The 18662-nt window shown below is 41.2% G+C and overlaps 1 protein-coding gene and 1 long non-coding RNA gene across 4 annotated transcripts in view; one reads left to right on the forward strand and one right to left on the reverse strand.

Moving 5' to 3' along the window:
• The window catches only part of ANGPT1 (angiopoietin 1), a 275560-nt gene that overhangs the window by 125113 nt on the left and 131785 nt on the right, over window positions 1-18662 (reverse strand). The window lies entirely within an intron of this gene.
• LOC120398675 lies at window positions 7604-17912 on the forward strand. The gene is made up of 3 exons (XR_005594623.1): window positions 7604-7696; window positions 9402-9529; window positions 17353-17912. It is a non-coding gene; the product is annotated as an uncharacterized LOC120398675 (long non-coding RNA).

The raw sequence follows: 18662 nt of genomic DNA on the forward strand, positions 1-18662 counted from the left end.
GGCCAGCCAGGACCCATGGAGGGAAGGGCATTGAGTACAAGGAATCCAGGTTGGCGGAAGCGAGGGAATTGCACATTGTCCTCTCTCTGGGCCATTAAAATATTAATACAACTCCAAAGGTTATTAATTTTCTTATGTACCTACCTTGGAAACCTGGGAAGCTAGTTAGTGAATCCCTCGTAGCATGGTTCCATTGGAGTAGTGGAGCCGTAGGGTTTGGGGGAGCCACCATATTTTGGTGTGGCTTCTCTTTGTGTTTTGGGGAATGGGCATCATTTACTAATTAAAAAGTCCCTTCCTATGGTAAAATCCATGAGATAATCTGGACTCAGGTCTTGGGCCTGTTTCTGATCTCACTCTCCCCACTATAATTCCAGAGTAACTCCATTAAGTGGAGTTACACCAGTATTTTGTGGATTTAAATGAGAGCAGAATTAGGTACCTTGATATGATCCTGCTAGGTGCTGAACATTCTGGTCCTGATCTAGCAAAACACTTAAGCACATGCTTAACTTTAAGCATATGAGTAGTCCCGTTGAAATCAATGGGACTATTTATGTGTTTAAAGGTGAGCATGGGATTAAGTGATTTGCTGGATCAGGGCCAGAGCATTTAGCACCTTGCAGGATTGAGCCCTGTCTCCTTATCCTATACAATTCCTTAACTTCGTACTTGCACCTGATGTATTTGATATTCTGTGGCTCTTTCCTCCATTTATCTTCAGTCTGGATAATTTTTCCACAGTTTCACTATTAATTTGGAAAGCTGAAAGTCAAAGTTTAGAGCTTTGCTTTGATGTAAAATGTCAGAACATAAACAACAGATGCAAATACGTCTTTGGTGACCACAAATCTGTCTGCTTCTTTTGAATCACAGCTAAAAATAATTAAATGTTGTGTTATTTGGCATAATACATATTTTCTATCTTACATCCTGGAAATCCACTGAAAACTATCGGTAACTTTCAGCATCTGTCATGATTTTAAAATGTGTCAGAACTAGTTTAATCATCATATAACTTAATGCTAAATTACACTTGAGACCAAATTCTACTCTGTTCTGCTGAAGCTATGCAAAAGAGTGTAGAGTTTTGCCCATGCTGTCTGCTTTACTAAACAGAAAAATGATGTGAGTCATTATGATAAATCTGGTCATAATAATTCCTCTTAATTCACCTCCTTTACAAGGATATTCATTTAAATTACTGTTTTTTAATGTTTAATGAATTTGTTCAACTATTTCCTTCCCCATCTTTTTATTGGACCTACTCAGTAGTAGTATGATCTGCACAGTAGTACACACTGATGGACACAGGCAGCAGAAGTACTTCTGAGACAATTGTTGAAATCCTGTAGTGATAAAGTAGCTGGGCTAAAGCTGGAAAACTATTGCTGGATAGTGAGATATGCTGTAAAAATATGTTTCCAGATACATACATATATATTACAGTAGCAAGTAAATTGCATTGATTATAGAATACATGACCTTTTTGCCAAAGCACAGGCTTCTACTGCTTAACTTAAAGGAAAGTCTGCATTATCTATCATTAGAATTAATGAAATACTCCACTTTCGCAGAAAAGATATTCTAATCAGTACATCTTATTACAAACAAGAAGCAACTTGCTAAAAAAATGGTTACATCTTTTACATAGAATGCAAAAGGATAATTAGCAAGAAAAAGGATAAACTTTTAAGTGCAGATTTCCAAAAGACCTAAATTCCTAGTTAGGCACCAGAAGAAGTGGATAGATTTTCAGAAGAGGACCCCAAGCATGTTTTTGGCAGGTCAACTTAGCAAAATTCAAACTTCAGTTTGCAATTTTGTGACCTCAAGTTCTCACATTCAATAGACGCACTCCAGTCATCTCTGACAATATTGCCTCATGGAGATATCTGGGATGAATAGGCAACAAATACTCACAAACATATTTATTATTGCGGCTGGAATTTTCAAAGGAGCCTAAGGAAGTTAGCCAGAGAGATTCAAATGGAGTTGGGCACCCAGGTCCTACAAGTTCCTTTGAAATAGCAGCTTATCTGTGCAGATACTCTCACCCATATTCTGAACAGGGGAATCAGCATCAGAAATATCCACTTTCCAAGATATACAGCATTCTCTACTGAGTCATGCACTTATCAATTGAAGAGATCCAGCATCTATTTTTACTAGAAAATAGTTTCTCTGTACAAAAGAGGCATTGAAAGGGTAGGCTAGATATGGCCAATACAAACAGATTTCAGATGAACTGCCCTTTATCAGTTAACATTTTATGAAAAGGAGCCTCCAACTTTTTTTTTTCCAAATAGTGTTATTCCTGGTGTGGGGTATTTTATAAAGTTCTGTTATCAACATAAGACTACCCTGTGGAAACCAAACTGACACCAGTGTCTAGATTTCATATGTAAAAGATTTCACTATGATTCAAAAAATCCACTGATTTTTTTTTAAGACATTCAGTGGTCAATGTGTAGGAGGGCTTTTGTTTCCTGTGATTCAGATACTGAATGTGGAGGAAAATAACTATGTGACTATCTCTACTTACAGAATAATCCATAAACTCATTCTACATCTCTACTACCAATTAGCAAATACTGCAAATGGGGATTTTCTCCAGAACTGGAAGTAACTTTAAAAGTTTGCCCCCTGTACCAAATAAAGGGTCCAAAGTGATCAAGGATACATCAGCCCAGCATTTGCCCATAATATGGATTAGGAATTTACTAATTGGAATGAAAACTATCAAAACCTTTTTCCTGGCACAATAATAATCTATTTGACCTGAAAAAAAGAGAGTTTCCAATTCAAAACCACCTCTAATAATGTTAATAGTGTAAAATGTTTCAGGCTGTATCAGAAATACATTTTGCAGCTTGTTGATGGCAGAAAGCCTAAAGCCGATAGGCATTTCCCATTGGAGCACAAAACACAGACATTTTCAGCAACTGTCTTTCTAACAGCTTTTCTGGATAATACACAGTTTTTCTTCTGCTTATTTTTTTCCTTGTATTTCTGTATAATTCATATATATCAGATGATCATCTGTCATTAAAGCAAATGTGGAACATGCATTTTCCTCAACATTCCTTTACTCTGCACTAAATGTAAAACAGGCCTGAACTTTTCTTTCCATCCCCTTCCCTTCCAAATAAAAATACTCTCAGGACCACTAGAAATTAATGGCTTCTTTCAGCTATCAAAGCAGTACTGTAAAAATATTGACTGTTCTTTCATAACGAAAAGGCATTTTTTAAACAACACTGCACAATATTTGGTAGCTTAGCAAAAAGGTGACACGGTGCTGAAAGTTTAATCATGGCATAATTTTAAATTCCCAAATTGGATTACAAAGTTTAGGGCAAAACCATGAGTGGAGTGCTGAACTATAATCAGCAGATCAGTATGAAATAGATTACTCTCTCCTTCGACATCAATATCTTTGACATAAGATTCCTATGCACTGGACCTTGATCTGTTGTCCATCATTCAGCTTTATGCTATCGTCCCTTATTATATTAAATATATTTTCATTACAAAGAGGAGATTCTAGATATGTTGGATTTCTGCATGCTGCCCTCACCCGCAAAGGTGTAAAGTCCCTACAGGGTTTCAAAGGTAAAAGAAGAAATACAGCATAGGTACTTAGGCTCCAAAGTGGTCTGGGAGCTTTTGAAAAATTTATCCTAAGACCCTAGCAGCCATGAGCAGATTGTCCTGCATGAAGACAGAGTTATTGGGTTGTTGCTGATTCTTCAGACCTCACAGAATTGCAGGTAAAACCATTTCCTAAGAATTAGGCAGCAACCCACCTCCAGTGTCAAAAGAGGATGAATTCACAAGGCCTGAATTCTCATCATCGGTTCAGTGATTTCCATAGGGTGCAGACTTTGAGTAGGCATTGGACAAGCTGGAGGCCTTGGAATGATGTGTACAGGATTTGGGTTTGAGCAGGCTAGTTGAAACAGGCTATATAGGAGGTTTGGGGTTTGAATTTTGAAAGAAGGCTATGCCAAACTGGGTGGGGTGTGTGTGTGTGTGTGCTGTTTTCCCCTATTCCTGGCTGCCAGGACAGTTACATTTAGCAGATATGCTGATTGAATGTAAAGCATGAATTTACTAGCATTTGGCTCAAGAGATCATTGCCCCCCCTGCTATTTTTAATGTCTCTGATGAAATTAACAATTCATGTTTTAGATTCCTTTATTTAAGGCAAGTGTTTCCTCTCTCTCTAGTTTCCCCATTACATTCTGTCCTTGGTTATCGCTCCAGTTATCTATCCAAATGTGTGTGTTTAAACGAAAATATTTCCCACTATCTCCCAACACATCATTATCTCTCTGTATGTAGGGATCTCATTGTAACTTCTTAGAGAAAGCACAATTTGTTATCCTGAAAACTAATTTATTATAATGGTGTGAGAACAAGACAGACATTGTATTTCATGAAAAAATGTACTGAGAATGAAAAGCTTCTGTTTAAGTGCATAATTATGGAATATGTTGCCTTTACTGTATCTCCGAATACCAAATTCTTTACTCACTATTGTGAATTATGTATCATGCCTCCTAGGGGACATTTGGATTAGGTGTTTGCTGTTTGAATTAAATACCCAACAAAAGAATCTATTCTCCAATCAAGGCACAGGGATTTACAGAGCAAATCCCATTAATGACAATAAGAGTTACATAGTTAGCATCCTTCAACCACATGCAGAATTCCCACTGATGTCAATGGGAGCACTATTCTTGTATGGACTGAGGCCAACCTATGGCCCTTCACTTCTAAAAAAAACAGAGCCCAAAGATTCTATTACAAGAGCAAAAGGAGACTAAAGGCCTAATTCTGCTCCCATTAAAATCAATGAGCGTTTTATGACTGATTTAACAATTTATTTCCCTGACAATTAAGTTACTATAATGGTGCAAGAACAAGAGGGAGATTGTATTTAATGGTAGAAGAAGTGGGGCCTAAGGAGTGAGCCATTGGTGGTGAAGAAACTTAACAAACAGGTAACTTTGCATATGTCTACACTGCACACTAAGTCCGGGCTCTCGCTCAGGTTTGAGCCAAAGCCCCCCTTCCATCCACACACAACTCAGCTCGACTCAGGTGAGCAAGCACTCAGGACCCAGATTCTGAGTGGCTCAGGACACTGCTGGGGATGGAGCGGTCAAAGCCTGACTCCCACTGAGACTTGCTTCCAAGCCCTGTCATGGATACAGGTCAAGCCACAGACGCGAGTCAGAAGATCTGCATAGTGCAGTCTGGATATGTTGGCACCTCTGAGACCCCCAGATCCAGCAATTGTAAACCCAGGTTTACAATGCAGTGTGGACGCTCAGGCAAGAGCTTGGAAACACTGAGTTCACAAGCCAGGGTCCCACAGACCTGGGCTTAGTGTGCAGCCTAGACATACCCTTAGGTGCTCACCCTAAAATTCTCCAATTGGTGTTTTCATACTAATAATTTTTACTCTTAAATTTTGTAATATATTGTACATGTATTGTAACATGTAAAAATATTTGTACATTTACTCACTCACGTAGTCTCCCACCTTTGAAAGTTATGGAGTGTCATGAAAAAACTGGAAAATATTTGATGATTAAAATTTTAGTGGCATAAATCTGCATAGTTTAGCTGAAGTCAGTGGAGCTATGTGGATTTGCAGTATCTAAGGCTCTACCCCTTGAATTACAGCCAGTAGCAGCCTTCTAACTTAAACATGTGATTTCATACTTTTCACTGAGTAGAGGGGTGGGCAAGGTACAGAGACCTTAGACAAACTTCCATGCTGTGGACAACTTTAATGTTTAATAATATAATAAAATATTTGATTTATTTAAATGCCAAAGCATTTCTTCTGATGAAACTGTTGCCTCAGAATAGAAACGTGTTTACTGTGCTGATGACAGAGCCCTTCTTCAGCAAGATGGCTGCTGCCACCACTCAGACTCAACAGTGACAGCCTGGGAAGCTGGGAAGCTTTCAAAAACAGACAGACATTTAATAAGATTCTCTGTGACATCATTGCTTTGGGAAAAAGTAAGTGGGGCAAAGGAGAAGCTAAAGAAAAAACTCACTGGAAGTTTAGCATTGGCAACAATAAAAATATTTTCTTAAGAAATAAAAGAACAAATAAATAAAAATAAAAATATAATAATAAATAATAAAAAGCTAGAACTGAAGATATTCAGGCCTGATATTAAAGAAATCTGTTTGCAGCCTAATATGCTCGAGGAATTTTATTCTAGAAGAGTTTATGCTCATGAAATGCTGCCAAGATCAACACAATTGCAATTGTGTTGTATCTGCAATGGCCAGATTGTGACTCCTAACTCTCACATGCATACTGCCACTTGCTTCATTTGGAAAAGAAATCAGATGGATAACTGCCCAGCAGTGTGATTAAGGGACTCACAGCATGGCACTATGTAAACAGCTGCAAAAAATTACAGCTGTTTGGGGTGAAACATTCTAAAAACCTTTGCAAATAGGGTGAGTAGATAGCAAGAATGAAAAATTGGGACAGGGTTGAATGGCAATAGATGCCTATATAAGACAAAGCCCCCAGAACTGGGACATCTAGTCACCTTATTTGCAAATGTTATGCAATTTGCTTTTGTAAGATTTCTGATGCTTCCCTATGAACTGCTCAGGTCCAACAATTTATTCAGGTATTACACACAAGCATGGTTCTCAGAGTTACTTTACTACTGCTGCTTCTAGCACTTCAACTGACACTGTCTTCTACTCAGAATAAATTCCAATCCACAAATACTCGTAAAATAGAACCATATATAATATCACCACTATATGCAGTTAAAGATTTGACTATTGTTGCTATAGTGTATGAGGTTGTTCTCTTGTTACTGTTCAAATACATTAGGTAATTCATAAATAAAAACTTCTTGACATCCCCAGAGGGGGGCAGGAATGAGTGAGAAATCCCTATGTCCCTCCCCTCCTTCCCCGAGGACAGACATTGCTATTGTGGGAGGTGCTTGCAGTGCTGCTTAAACGGGGTGCTGATCTTGATCACAACTCTGTAACCATGCAGAGATCACTCCAAATCTGGCCCAGAGGGTTTAACTGACAATGTTCAATAAGGAGAGGAGGTCTATACAGCTATAATGTGTTTTGGAGCCTTTTCAGCATTCTCTCTTCGTTTTTGGATGTCTGTAGCTCATAACAAGTGCCAGATGTGCATCCAGTGCAATCAAAAATTCAAGTGGCTAAATATATCCTGATATCATGGCAATTCGATGGGATAGTCCCATCGTGAAGTTTTCTCTATTGAAATACATGAACAGGCAACATAGACCTTAACAGCAGATCAGAAGAGAGCCTCCAGTGCGGTAGGTAGCATGTTTCCCCACACTACTGTCTGTCCTTTCTGAAGTAGTCACATAATGAACCAAAAAAATCCATGTGTTTTAGTACAATAAATATACACGTGAGACTTTGATTTTACTTAATTTCCACTCACAAATGTGTGACTTGGTAAGTGTACAGCAGTAGCATAACACCCACGAGGATTGTTTGTAAAGCAGTACTTCCATTCAAGCCATTCTTCTCTACATTTCTTCTACAGAGCACAAAGATGCTTGATTGTAAATGGAATGTGGACGATGGAGGCTGACATCCTGGGCTGAACAGAAGCGGAACTGACCTTTTGATACTAGACGTGAGATGACAGGTAGGATGGGGATAGATTGTGAAGGTCCTTGATGGTGAAGACAAGTAACATGTTTCAGGTGACAGAGATGAGGGAGCCAGTGGAGGGATGCAAAGAGAGAGTTCTCATGGGGTCAAAGCAACAGGCTAGGAAAATTATCTTTACGATATGGATATGGGCAGAGCAAGATTGCATTTCTCAAGGCCAGAGAGAAGGATGTTGCAGTAATCAGAACTCAAAATGATGAGCGCCTGGAGGAGAACTTTTGCTCGGTGGATGGACAGCAAAGACTCTATCTTCAGTATGTGATGAAGAAAGAATCTGCAAGATTTGGACATAGTCTGGACGTGAGGACCTAGGACCTCCTGGACGTGAGGACATAGCCTGGACATGAGGACCAAATCGAAGACTCCCATGATTGGAGGAGATGCAAAACTGACATTCTGATTACTTGCCTTCATTAAAGATCTGGTGGCACTTTTCACAAGCGTATGAATGTGTTAACTCTGCTGTCCTTGCTAAATTTCATCGGGGTAATTACATTCTGCTTTCCTAAATCCCTCTATGTTTACACATAGATATGCTGTTAGTCATGTCCTGTGTTAACATGTTGTGTATTGTTATCCTGTGTTGTTAATTGTTGCTGCATGTGTCACCAGAGGTATCTGCATGGATGGAGGGAGAGGGGGAGTAGGGATCCTTGCATATAGTTTGTTAAAATTGTGATTTTTTTAGATGAAAAGGCATTATAGAAATGCAAATGCATATCTATACCTAGGGGGGAGGAGCAATATGGTCTAGTGGTCGCAGCACAGATCAGAATTTCCTGAGTTCTAAACCAGACTTTGCCACTGTCTCCCTGTGTGGTCTTAAGCTACTCGCTTAGCTTTATTATACCTACATTTCCCATCTAAAACAATGAAGATTAACTGGTTAATGTTTGGATCAGCCATCTGAAAATGTAAGGCTGAGTGCAAGTGCTAAGGACTATTTGAAAGCTCTTATTAAATGCTGTTATTCAGAACTGGGCATTTCTCTTATGCAGCTAGTGGCAATGAAATGACTACCAAGTTCAGCAAACTTTTAAAAATTATTGTTTCTGAATAAGAACTTGTGGGACCAAAGCTCTCAAAACAAACCAGATCAGTTAAAAAAAAACAACTTTAAAATGTTTTAATTGGCCCTTGTAAATAGCTTGAAGTGTAAACATCAATGTACAGTGCAGCTACAGACGCTGAAGATTTCCTCCTAAAATATATTAAAAGGTATGTTTAGACTTAAAACACTTGAGCTTTGAAAGACACTTAGGATATGTCTAAACAGCCAGAAGCAGCCCGTGGCAGCAAGTCAGAGGGTGTCTACATTGCAGTTAAAAACCCACAGCTGGCCCATGCCAGTTGACTGGGGCTCGTGGGGCTCAGGGTAAGAGGCTGTTTAACTGTGGCATAGACATTCAGGCTTGGGCTGGAACCTGGGCTCTAGGATCTTGCAAGGCGGGAGGGTCCCAGATCTTGGACTGCACCCAGAATCCAAACCTCTACACCTCAATTAAACAGCCCCTTAGCCCGAGCCCCATGAGCCCAAGTCAGCTGGCATGGGCCAGCCATGGGTGGTTAATTGCAATGTAGACATACCCACTGTAGACATACCAAGGGAGACGGGGTCAACAGGCTCAGGTTTGCAGGGCTCATGCTCTCTGGTGCTAAAAGCCCACTTCTGTCCACAGGCTTCAGAAATTGAGCTTCAGCTCAAGCCACAATGTCTACACAGCCCTGTGAGCTTCCATCCATCCAGCTGGGCTCTGAGACGTGTTCTGCAAGCTGTATAGGCATATCCTGAAAGCCCCGGAGACCGGTAACAACTTTTAAGCATTTTCTTTTTTAACCCATGGATATTAATTTTATCTATGCTGTCTGGATCATTTAGTCTGCATAGAAAATATGAATCAGTGATTGACATAATTCCATTTATTTCCAAACTCTACGGAGCACTCTGTTCCCTACTTAGGGCACTCACCTGGGATGTGGGAGACCCACAGATGAATCTTCATTCTGAAGCAAGGACTTACACCTAGCTCTCTTCCTGTCAGGTTAGCACCCTAACCATCAGTGCAGGGCCGGCTCCAGGCACCAGCTAAACATAGAGGCTGCCGCCGAATTGCCGCTGCCGCGGAAATGTGCCTGCCGCGCTAAGGGCACACGGACTGCCCCTGCTGCCTGCGGCGGCAATTCGGTGTGCTGCTTGGGGCAGCAAAAACTGTAGAGCCGCTCCTGCATCAGTGTATAGGGTATTCTGGGGTGAGTGTTTCTCAATCTCTCCTGTTCCACTTTGTATAAAATACTTGAGTCATTTGGCCAGAGAAAGAGTGCAAGAATGACTTTAGAGTCTTGTAGTTAGGTCACACACCTTGTAGAGGAGACACCAAGATTCCTAAGAGGTCTCACATCCTAGGTGAATGGCCTTATCACTGGGCTATTGGGTGTAAGGGTAGTGGCAGCAGCACCATCTCCTCTGGTTTTTATAATGATGCCTAAATCCTCCTGTGAATCTAGCCTGAAAAATCAAAATATTATGTTTTGATAATTGTCAAAACAAAAATTTCCAAAATTTCCAAAAATGTTTTTCTTCTTTTGTTTCAGCTGAAACAAATTGTCAAAACTGACCCAGATTCATTAAATGTTTCAATCAACCCAAATCTGCATTTTTTTGGTGAAAAGAAGTTTTGCCCCAAAACTTTCAACATTTGTCAAATCATTCAGACTATTGTAGAGTTTTGTATAGAATCATAGAATCTCAGGGTTGGAAGGGACCTCAGGAGGTTATCTAGTCCAACCCCCTGCTCAAAGCAGGACCAATTCCCAACTAAATCATCCCAGCCAGGGCTTTGTCAAGCCTGACCTTAAAAACCTCTAAGGAAGGAGATTCCACCACCTCCCTAGGTAACCCATTCCAGTGCTTCACCATCATCCTAGTGAAAAAGATTTTCCTAATATCCAACCTAAACCTCCCCCACTGCAACTTGAGACCATTGTTCCTTGTTCTGTCATCGGGTACCACTGGGAACAGTCTAGATTCATCCTCTTTGGAACTCCCTTTCAGGTAGTTGAAAGCAGCTATCAAATCCCCCCTCATTCTTCTCTTCTGCAACTAAACAATCTCAGTTCCCTCAGCCTCTCCTCATAAGTCATGTGCTCCAGCCCCCTAATCATTTTTGTTGCCCTCTGCTGGACTCTTTCCATTTTTTCCACATCCTTCTTGTAGTGTGGGGCCCAAAACTGGACACAGTACTCTAGATGAGGCCTCACCAATGTCGAATAGAGGAGAATGCTCACATCCCTCGATCTGCCGGCAATGCCCCTACTTATACAGCCCAAAATGCTGTTAGCCTTCTTGGCAACAAGGGCACACTGTTGACTCATATCCAGCTCTCATCCACTGTAACACCTAGGTCCTTTTCTGCAGAACTGCTGCCTACCCATTTGGTCCTTAGTCTGTAGCAGTGCATGGGATTCTTCCATCCTAAGTGAAGGACTCTGCACTTGTCCTTGTCGAACCTCATCAGGTTTCTTTTGGCTCAATCCGCTAATTTGTCTAGGTCCCTCTGTATCCTATCCCTACCCTCCAGCATATCTACCACTCCACTCAGTTTAGTGTCATCTGCAAACTTGCTGAGAGTGCAGTCCATACCATCCTCCAGATCATTAATGAAGATATTGAAAAAAAATGGCCCCAGGACCAACCCTCGGGGCACTCTGCTTGATACCGACTGCCAACTAGACATGGAGCCATTGATCACTACCCGCTGAGCCCGACGAGCTAGCCAGCTTTCTATCCATCTTATAGTCCATTCATCCAGCCCATACTTCTTTAACTTGACGGCAAGAATACTGTGTGAGAACGTATCAAGAGCTTTGCTAAAGTCAAGGAATAACACATCCACTGCTTTCCACTCATCCACAGACCCAGTTATCTCATTATAGAAGGCAATTAGGTTAGTCAGGCATGACTTGCCCTTGGTGAATCCATGCTGACTATTCCTGATCACTTTCCTCTCCTCTAAATACTTCAGAATTGATTCCTTGAGGACCTGCTCCATGATTTTTCCAGGGACTGAGGTGAGGCTGACTGGCCTGTAGTTCCCTGGATCCTCCTTCTTCCCTTTTTTAAAGATAGCATCCATTGCCAAGCTATCTAAATAGATGTTTTGAAGTATATGTAATTTATTATTAATATTACTAAAGAACAATTCATATCAAAATCTAAAATAAGGTAAATAATTTTTCGGTACTTCTTTTGGTCAAGAATACTATATTTCACAAAGGACACATAAAACTTGCAAAAGTGGCTGCATCTTTGCCACTTTTATTACACTATAAATAAGTGTGCAGTTTCACTGTACTTTCCAAATATCACAAGAGTAGGGAATAGGTTTTATATTCTCTGGACAAGAGTAGTATTTCATGGAATGACATTTTAGACTAATTTAATACTGCATTTAACTTCAGAATCTATCTTTAATCTTTTAGTGACCATACTCCCATTTTCCCTACTAGAGATTTGTATGTTGCATGATGAATGAGATCAAAAACATTTTGAAACCCTCCTTAAAAATACTTGGCTTTATCCATTAAAAATCCACTTACAATGCAGATCAGGTGTTCCTTGTCTAAATCTGTAGCTGAAGTGTAGCTGCTTCACTTTTTGGTAATAATTTCACAACTGTTGTTCACCTTCACCTTGCGTTCCATTTGTCATGGCACATCATCATTTGATGGGAAGCAATTTAACAAATATGCAATACCACGAAACCCAAATGCACATAATGTGAATAGTCAAAAAAATAGTTCCACCTTTCACATCAGTTTCCATGACGAGCCTGTCACTTAACTATTTGTTTTATGAGCTTTGCTTCCATTCCAGAGAAAGGTGATGGAAGCGTGTTAGAATAAATATAATTGATCTGGATCTACATCCTCTGTAGGATGGAGAGGAAGATAAATCAGCAAGTGTATCTAATGGTGTTCATTAATATAGTTCACTTTTAGAGGAGAATTCTGGAGTAGATAACCAATAGTCTGAATCAGTATGGCAATACCTATGCTTCCTGTGATGTCACTGATGGTTGAAATATTGCTTCATTGATAGCACTGAAATCTAACATATAATTTCATTGGTATATTATAATTTAAATGGTCTAACAGTAAAACATTTAAAAGATAAACATTTATAAAGTAAAAACGTTTGTTAAAAAGTATTTCTCATCACTTTCAGGCCAGAGGTGATTCAGAGGGGGAGGGAAGGCTGAATTCAATCTCCAAAATCTGCAGGACTGAATTTATTCCTCACTGCAAACCATAACAGGCCAGATTCAGCCACCCTTGCCCACAGAGGGCCTCATTCAGGAAAGCACTTAGCATGAGGTTGGAAGGATGATCTAGTGGATAGAACACTGAACTGGGACTCGAGACTTGGGCTTAGTTCCCAGCTCAGACACAGTCTTTCTGTGTAACCTTGGGCAACTCGCCCTACCCTGTACCTCCATCCCCCAGCTTTCAGACTGGGATAGCACTTCTCTACCTCAGAGGGGTGAGCGAGGATAAAAATCCATGAGTGATTACGAGGTCCTCAGATGCTATGGTGACGAGGGCCATGCAAGTATGCGGATAGGATAACTCAGCACTTTTGATATCAGAAAATGAAAGGAAGTCAAAGAATGAATATCTGGAGGGGAGGAATTTTAGATCCAAAGTGTGGCTCTGCATACATACAGACCAATCCTGCAACCCCCGACGTCTCTCAGACACAGCAAACTCCACATTTCTACTGTAGAGGAGGAAGACTGGGCAGTACAATAGAGAGGGCTCCAGGGCTATTGCATGGAGCACAGCAGGGGGCATATTGACAGTCTGTTAAAGTCATACCCAGTACATGCAACCAGACCTATATCAGTGCGTGCTGTGAGCTGTGCCTGCTTCTTCAATCCATTCCCTGCAAAAGCAGCTGGCCTTCTGCATGATTCCATTGCCCTCTACTTCAGGCTTGTTACAGGGACCAGCTTAAGTATTACAATATCTCATTAAGATATGCTCCTACGCTATCAGCTAGATACTTACCTATCTTAGGTGCTTATGTGGCACCCATTACTGTAGGATCGGAGCATCTCACATTCTTTAATGTATTTATCTTCAAAACATTTTTAATGTATTCATCTTCGTGAGGTAGTGATGTGCTACTATCCCCATTTTACAGAAGGGTAACTGAGGGTACATCTACACTGCGTTAAAAACCCCATGGCACTGAGCCTCAGAGTCCAGGTCAGCTGACTCAGGCTCGTGGGGCTATAAAATTGCAGTGCAGCTATTCAGGCTGGACCTCACCCTTGTAGGGTCTCAGAGCCTAGCCCCCGGCATCTCTGCTGCAATTTCATCACTCCAAAGTCCAAACCAGCCGATGTGGGCCAGCCACAGGTCTATTATTGCAGCATAGACATACCTGATGTCACCAAGGCCATACATGAAGTCTATGGCATAGGAGGGACTTGAATCTAGATCTCCCAAATCCTTGGCTATTGCCCTCACCGCTGGATCATCCTTCAACTTACCCATACTGCCGAAACGGGACATAAGAATTGGCTAGCAGCTGTATTCTGATACAGGTGAAATGTTACATCTTCCTAAATTTGTCAGACAGAACATTAAATTAATTTATTAATTTAATAAACATGATTACTACATGGAAGACAGGCAAGGGACACAGAATAGTTAACAGAAATCTGACTGATTCAATAACTTTAGCTGTGGAGACATATTCCTCCCCTAAGAACAGTGGTCAACTCTGTAGTAAATAACATCAACTTGCAGCCAGAGATACAAACTAAGTTAACTGAGGCAAACAAAACATATGGCAAGCCATTTCTAACACTGACATGAGTTCATTATGCTTGGACGAGTTTCATTTCTTCTCCACACCAGTATATTTGAACTGCTGGAGTGCTGAAACACCATGAAGTAATCATCCAAGTGGGTTCTTAAACTGAATGTAAAAGTCTGTGGAACAAGCTTGAACGGCAATTCTGGAATATGTTTTTTTGTAACAAAATGAACACTAATTATGATACTACAATCCATTGGTGATCTTCATAAAAACACCATTCTAGCACTATGGATGTAGAAGCCCTCTACACCAACATTCCACACATGGACTACAAGCCATCAGCAACAGTATCCCCAATAATGTCACGGCAAACCTGATGGCAGAACTTTGTGACTTTGTCCTAACCCATAACTATTTCACATTTGGGGACAACATATACCTTCAAATCAGCGGCACTGCTATGGGTACCCGCCTGGCCCCACACTATGCCAACATCTTTATGGCTGACTTAGAACAACGCTTCTTCAGCTCTTGTCCCCTAATGCCCCTGCTCTACTTGCGCTACATTGATGCTATCTTCATCATCTGGACCCATGGAAAAGAAGCCCTTGAGGAATTCCATCATGATTTCAACAATTTCCACCCCACCATCAACCTCAGCCTGGACCAGTCCACACAAGAGATCCACTTCCTGGACACTACAGTGCTAATAAACACCACCCTATACCAGAAAGCCACTGATCGCTATACTTACCTACATGCCTCCAGCTTTCATCCAGACCACACCACACGATCCATTGTCTACAGCCATGCTCTACGATACAATCGCATTTGCTCCAACCCCTCAGACAGACCTACAAGATCTCTATCAAGCGTTCTTACAACTACAATACCTACCTGCTGAAGTGAAGAAACAGATTGACAGAGCCAGAAAAGTACCCAGAAGTCACCTACTACCGGACAGACCCAACAAAGAAAGTAACAGAACGCCACTAGCCATCACCTTCAGCCCCCAACTAAAATCTCTCCAGCGCATCATCAAGGATCTACAACCTATCCTGAAGGATGATCCATCACTCTCACAGATCTTGGGAGACAGGCCAGTCCTTGCTTACAGACAGTCCCCCAACCTGAAGCAAATACTCACCAGCAACCACAGACCACACAACAAAAACACTAACCCAGGAACATATCCTTTCAACAAAGCCCGCTGCCAATTCTATCCACATATCTATTCAGGGGATCTAATCACATCAGCCACACTATCAGAGGCTCGTTCACCTGCACATCTACCACTGTGATATATGCCATCATATGCCAGCAATGTCCCTCTGCCATGTAAATTGGCCAAACCGGACAGTCTCTACGAAAAAGAATAAATGGACACAAATCAGACATCAAGAATTATAACATTAAAAAAACAGTCAGAGAACACTTCAATCTTCCTGGTCACTCGATTACATGCCTAAAAGTTGCAATATTACAACAAAAAATCTTCAGAAACAGACTCCAACAAGAGACTTCTGAATTGGAATTAATTTGCAAAATGTACACCATTAAATTAGGCTTGAATAAAGACTGGGAGTGGATGGGTCATTACACAAAGTAAAACTATTTCCCCGTGTTTATTCCCCCACCCCCACCCCTACTGTTCCTCACAACATCTTGTCAACTGCTGCAAATGGACCATTTTGATTACCACTACAAGACATTTTTTTTCTCTCCTGCTGGTAATAGCTCACCTTAACTGATCACTCTCATTAGAGTGTGTATGGTAACACCCATTGTTTCATGTTCTCAGTGTGTATATATATATCTATATCTTCCTACTGTATTTTCCACTGCATGCATCCGAAGAAGTGAGCTGTAGCCCACGAAAGCTTATTTTCAAATAAATGTGTTAGTCTCTAAGGTGCCACAAGTACTTCTGTTCTTTTTATGGATACAGACTAACACGGCTGCTACTCTGAAACTAATTATGAAAAATCTTTCATTTTAATTGTGTCAGTTTTTCAACAATCTGCCAATAGTAATTAGCACATATTTAAAGTGACAAACTATAGAAATTAGTTTGGAGACAATAAGCTCCATAGCTAAGATTTGTAATTTGGGCATTTTTAAAAAGTTGTACAAATTTTAGAACATTTAGATGTCAGCAGAGTCCGAATGAGCTCTCCCCTGACATCTAGTGATGACCTTGGAGAAAAGACTTCAGGAATACACTGTTTCCATACATGGACCTACTCTGCCTAAGTGTGCAGCAGATGAAGCTGCTTTGCCCAAATGATCCATTTTGGCTGGTATGGGGTTACAAATCACTCTAGTTTTTGAATGCAGGGGTAATGAAATGTTTTTATCCTTATTGTAGGAGTAAAGGGCAGCAGAACTGTGCTTAGCATGCCCTGATGGAGGGGGTAAGCAGGGAGTAGGGATATCAGACCCCAGTGAAGAGGAGAGGGAGTGGGAACAGATGTTCTGAACTGGTGGTGGGACTCTCCTAAAGAGTCCTAGACACTATTTGACCGCTCAAACCACTGAGCTATCCCTCCCCCCGTGGGCCACTCTCTTACCACCTTCAAAAGTTATTTTTCCTCTCCTGGTATCCTGCTGTTGATTTATCTCGTTAGAATGACCTCACACTTGGTAAAGCAAACCCCATCCTTTCATGTATTTATACCTGCTCCTGTATTTTTCACTTCATGCATCCGATGAAGTGGGTTCTAGCCCACGAAAGCTTATGCCCAAATAAATTTGTTAGTCTCTAAGGTGCCACAAGGACTCCTCATTGTTTTTTCTCTTTTCAGGAGGTGATTCCTACAGCTGTTGTCACTGCTGAGCAAGTCTTGGGACTCAGCCTTAGACCTTGTGTGGGAACAGTGAAAGGCAATACAGAAACTGCACTGGCAGTGAGGTTCCCCACTACCTGCGGGAAACACTGAGAGCTGTAGGTGGTGGAACCTCAGAATGTGATGTCACAGCAGCTGTGGCAGCAGAGAGACAGGGGACAGCGGCAGCAGAGAAAGAGTGGTGGTGGCAGTGGTGAGCCAGTTGCAGAGGCTGCAGCAGCAGAGCCATTGCTCAGTTCCCCTCTCTAGGGGTCAAACATGAACCCTGTGAACGCACCTCTGAACTCTGGGTGTTTGTTGCAGCAGAGGGAGAGGGGAGTGATGTGTTAGAGGGGCATTTGTTTGTCAGACTTTCCCATTGCAGGTGGGAAACTGAGGCAAAGGACACTGCCCAATGTGTTGTGAAGTCAGGTTTGCTTATGGTCATATGATTTTGAAGGTGGCTGTGGTGTTTTCCCAAATAAATGCTTGGTTCCTTTTCCCTTTTCATAAAAGTTCTCTATTGTTATAAACAGACTCTGTGCTTGTGAGATGGGACGTTTTGCCTGTTAGAGGAGCACCAGGGTGCTGGTAAGTTATCCCAGAGTACTGGCTGGAGCTCAAGCTGGTTCTGTTTTGTATTGTGAAGAGGAACCCTGGGCATTGAATCTGGACCTTGCTGCTGCTGCCTCCACCCAGCAGATGGGCTATATAAAAACTATGACAATCTGAGACTATTTACAACTGTATTTTCCTTTTTTTAAAAAAAAAAAGTATAAATGAGTTTCTTTTTGTTAAATAATAAAAGTTCTTCTGAATTGTAATAAATACAAAAACAAACGATCAAATGACGTTAGTACAATATCCTGGAATATTTGAACATACACCGGCCTTATTTTCCTTTCAGGTTCCATATGGGTGCGAGGAGGATAGAGCACCAACTAATTACCCTAACACTGGCCTGGTGTCAGCAAGTTGCTTGAGCACCTGTGGGCCCAGTCTTGCACATCTTAGGCAAAATTCCTTGCTGCTGCCAATTGGCAGTTTTGTCTGAATAAGAACTGGCAACACTAACAGGGTCTTTATGACGGTACAGCTTATCAGCCCTAAAAATCATTTGATAAAAACTAAAACTGGCTCTGAAAAGCCCTGCCACAGGACTGCATGGTCCCTTTAAGGCACACAGACTCAGCAAGAGATGCAGGAGACACTGTACCTCTGGGAGCTCCCAAGCATGCAAGAGAAGTGCACACACTGCAACACATCTTAGGAGCATATAGCACATGCTT

Source organism: Mauremys reevesii, linkage group 2 (genome assembly GCF_016161935.1).
Source record: "Mauremys reevesii isolate NIE-2019 linkage group 2, ASM1616193v1, whole genome shotgun sequence".
Classification (NCBI taxonomy): domain Eukaryota; kingdom Metazoa; phylum Chordata; order Testudines; family Geoemydidae; genus Mauremys; species Mauremys reevesii.